The sequence below is a fragment of the Zingiber officinale genome, chromosome 4A (assembly GCF_018446385.1).
Source record: "Zingiber officinale cultivar Zhangliang chromosome 4A, Zo_v1.1, whole genome shotgun sequence".
Lineage (NCBI taxonomy): Eukaryota > Viridiplantae > Streptophyta > Magnoliopsida > Zingiberales > Zingiberaceae > Zingiber > Zingiber officinale.
The window spans coordinates 60907683-60912631 of NC_055992.1; positions in this window are offsets into that span (position 1 = coordinate 60907683).

The following is a 4949-nucleotide window of genomic DNA, read 5'->3' on the forward strand; positions in this document are numbered from 1 at the left end:
TGAGAAAAATGAATTCCATTCATTTTTTGTGTGTGGCCGGCCACAATTGTAACTCCATTACAATTAATGTGTCCGGCCACATTAAATGGAATGGAGGTTTGTAACCTCCATGATGTGCCACACACTTAAGTAACCATGATGATGTGGAGCATCATCATTGGTCCACATCTTGCCAACTCACTAATGATGTGGCATATAGTCAAGTCAAACTTGACTTTCCTCTTCCTCTCAAGTCAAGTCAAACTTGACCATATCTCTCTCATGGTTGATCTAATCTAACCATTTGATTCAAACTAATTTAATATAATGAATCTAATTCATTTAATTAAATTGATTCAATGAGTCATAATCTAAATTAGACTCATTGAACACATGAATCAACTTGAGTTCAACTCAATTAGCCCAATTAGGATTACTCTTAATCTAATTTGATTCATCAAATGAATCTAATCGTCTTGGTTCATCATATGAACCTAATCTCTATCTAATTGTCCTTAGTGTGTGACCCTATAGGTTCTTGTAACGTTGGCAATGCCCCTAAACCCATTTAGGAGCATAAGTAATGAGCGGTATCTAGCAACACATCATTACTACCCAAGATACAAGAATGTTGAGATCCAACATCACCTTGTGACTACTAATTGTGACTCCTCACAATATATGACAAGTGTCCTTCTATCCTAGACATCTAGATTGATCAATGTGAGGCATAGACCGTGTCATCCTCTGACCAATCTAAATCTTGAACTCCAAGTAGACTCACTAAATCAAATGAGCTCAATATCTCATATTGACTCATTTGGGCATGGTCATGCACTTCGTGGTCTCACTCTATCAAGAATATCAATGTCGCTCCCATCATATAGGAGGGATAGATCCCATCTACATCACTCACATCCCTCTACATAATTCGTTACATACCCAGTAATCGCCTTTATAGTCCACCCAGTTACGGGTGACGTTTGACGAAACCAAAGTACATAACTCCTTATGTAGGGATCCATGATGACTTCAGGTCCAAGGACTAGTAGTCATACTAATAGCCACATGAGAAAGTATATGACACTCATATAACGATCCATGATACTTTCTCATGGCGGGTCATTCAGTATATATTCTCCAATGCATATGCATGTGTCAACTTGTTATCTCTATATCCATGACTTGTGAGATCAAGTCATCGAGTTGACCTACATGCTAGTCTTATTGCATTAACATTGTCCCTGAATGTTAATACTCGACTAGGAATGATTAAGAGCAGTGTTCCTATATCATCTCACTATCGGTTCAACTAATCGATTGATATAGGTGAGAACCTTCTACTCAAGGACGCTATTATACCTAGTTTATTTGTCACCAATACAAGTAAGTATAATAACCAAAACAAATGCCTTTATTTATATAAGAATATGATACAACAAGTCTATAATACAATCATCAAATGATTGGCTCTAGGGCTCTAACTAACAATCTCCCACTAGCACTAGTGCCAATCAGGGTAGGCTCTAAGCCCCAATGACCTAGTGTGACCATCATGCTTCCTCTGTGCCAAAGCCTTGGTCAAGGGATCTGTGATGCTAGACTATGTGGGTACTCTGCAAATCTTCACATCTTCTCTCTTGATAATCTCTCAAATGAGATGGAAGCGCCGTAGTATGTGTTTGGTCCGCTGGTGTGAGCGAGGTTCCTTCGCCTGTGCTATAGCTCCATTGTTGTCACAATAGAGCTCAATAGGGTCAGCGATACTGGGAACCACCCTAAGTTCAGTCATGAACTTGCGGATCCAAACTGCCTCCTTTGCTGCCTCTGATACAACAATGTACTCGGCCTCTGTCGTAGAATCAACTACTGTGTCCTGCTTCGAACTCTTCCAGCTCATAGCACCACCATTAATGCAAAATACGAACCATGACTGCGATCGATAATCATCTTGGTCGGTCTGGAAGCTAGCATCACTGTAACCCTTTACAGCTAGCTCATCATTGCCTCCATATATCAAGAAATATTCTTTAGTCCTTCTTAAGTACTTAAGAATATTCTTGACCGCTATCTAGTGACTTTCACCTGGATCTGACTGGTATATGCTCGTCATGCTCAAAGCATACGAAACATCAGGTCGAGTACATAGCATAGCGTACATGATAGATCCAATGGCTGAAGCATAAGGGATCTGATCCATGCGGTCTCTCTTCTCTCTAGAAGAGGGACCTTGAGTCTTCAAAAGACTCACGCCATGTGACATCGGCAGAAATCCCTTCTTGGAGTTCTGCATTGCAAACCGAAGGAGTACCTTGTCAATATATGTACTCTAACTTAGGCCAAGCAATCTCTTAGATCTATCTCTATAGATCTGTATCCCTAGAATGCGGGATGCCTCACCTAAGTCCTTCATTGAGAAGCAACTCCCTAGCCAGGTCTTGACATACTGAAGCAAAGGGATGTCCTTCCCAATAAGTAGTATGTCATCCACATACAATATGAGGAAGACAACTATATCCCCTACAACCTTCTTGTAGACACAAGACTCATCTTCGTTCTTGATGAAACCAAACTGTTTGATTGCATCATTGAATCGAAGATTCCAGTTCCGAGAAGCTTGCTTTAGTCCATAAATGGACCTATGCAGCTTGCATACTCTGCTAGTATGCTGTGGATCTACAAAACCCTCAGGTTGTGTCATGTACACATCCTCGAGTAGGTTTCCATTCAGAAACACGGTTTTGACATCCATTTGCCATATCTCATAGTCATGGTAAGCTGCAATAGCAAGCATGATCCAAATGGACTTAAACATCGCTACTGGAGAAAAGGTTTCATCATAGTCAATACCATGAATCTGCTTGAAACCTTTAGCTACCAAGCGACCCTTATAGATAAGTCCATCCATGTCAGTCTTTCTCTTAAAGACCCACTTACACCCTATGGGTTTTACCCCTTCAGGTGGATCAACCAAAGTCCATACTTGGTTGGTGTACATGGATTCCATCTCGGATCTCATGGCCTCTAGCCATTTCTCGGAATCTGGTCTCATCACAGCTGATAGGTGGTAGGCTCATCCTCTATGAGCACAATGTCATCATTGTCAGACAAGAGAAATGAGTATCTCTCAGGCTGACGACGTACCCTATCAGACCTGCGAAGAGGTATGTCTACTTGAACTGGTTGTTGTTCCCCAACTCTTTGTGGAACAACATCATCCACAACACTTTGTGGTTCCAGTTCAACTTCCATCGAGGCTTCAGTGCTATGGTCCGCATCTTGAACTTCTTCAAGATCGAACGTACTCCCCCTAGTCTTTCTAGAAACAAAGTCCCTTTCTAGAAAGACCCTAGTCTTTGGCACAACAACCTTGTGCTGACTGGGAATGCAGAAGTAATATCCCTTAGTTTCCTTGGGATATCCAATAAAGTTGCACTTGTCGGATTTGGGTCCTAACTTGTCTGAGACTTGACGTCGAACGTAAGCCTCACAACCCTAAATCCTCATGAAAGACACCTAGGCATATCTCCCAGTCCATATCCTATATGGTATCTTTATCACCACCTTAGATGGAACTTGGTTGAGTATAAAAGCTGCCGTGTCTAGAGCATATCCCCAAAGGAATGTCGGAAGATCTGTGTGACTCATCATAGATCATACAATATCTAATAGGGTACAATTCCTCCTTTCGGATACACCATTCCACTGTGGTGTTCCAGGAGGAGTGAGTTGGGATAGAATCCCACACTCAGCTAGGTGGTCACGAAACTCATGGCTAAGGTATTCTCCACCTCGATCTGATCGAAGTATCTTAATACTCTTGCCAAACTGGTTATATACTTCATTCTTGAATTCTTTGAACTTTTCAAAGGATTCAGACTTATGTGTCATCAAGTACACATAACCATATCTACTGAAGTCATCAGTAAATGTGATGAAGTACCTATAACCGCCTCTAGCAGCGACATTGAAAGGGCCACATATATCACTATGTATAAGACCTAACAAGTCAGTCGCTCTCTCACTGTGCCCACTAAAGGGAGTCTTGGTCATCTTGCCTAGTAGGCATGACTCACACGTCTCATAAGATTCAAAATCAAATGAGTCCAGCAAACCATCCTTATGGAGCTGGGATAAGCGCTTGTCATTTATATGACCTAAGCGACAGTGCCAGAGATAGGTTTGGTTCAGGTCATTTGACTTGAACCTCTTGGTATTTATGTTATAGATAGGGCTTTCAAGATCTAGAATGTAGAGTCCGTTCATCAGAGGTGCACTACAATAGAACATACCTTTTAAATAAATAGAACAACATTTGTCCTTTATAATAAAAGAGAAACCTTTCTTGCCAAACAAGAAACTGAAATTATGTTCTTAGTTAATGCAGGCACATAACAACAATCATCCAACTCTAATACAAGCCCAGAGGGCAGAGATAGAAAATAAGTCCCTACAGCAACAGCAACAACCCATGCTCCATTACCTACGCGTAGGTCCACCTCGCCCTTCGCCAATGCCCTGCTATTTCTCAGCGCCTGCACATTAGTACAAATGTGAGATGCACATCCGGTATCTAATACCCATGATGAAGAAATAGATAGATTGACTTCTATAACATATATACCTGAAGTGGAAGTCCACCACGCCCTTCGCCAATGCCCTGCTATTTCTCACCGCCTGCACATTAGTACAAATGTGAGATGCACATCCGGTATCTAATACCCATGATGAAGAAATAGATAGATTGACTTCTATAACATATATACCTGAAGTGGAAGTCTCACTTCGCTTCTTCTTAACACTACAACAAAAACCTTCATAGACATCGGTTTTCCACCGGTGTCTATTTCATTTTCGACCGATGTCTATGAAGCCGATGTTAAAAGTCTGCCATTTTAGACATCGGGTTAAAACCGGTGTAGTATCACTTAACGACACCGGTCTTCGAATCGGTTATTAACCGGTGTAGT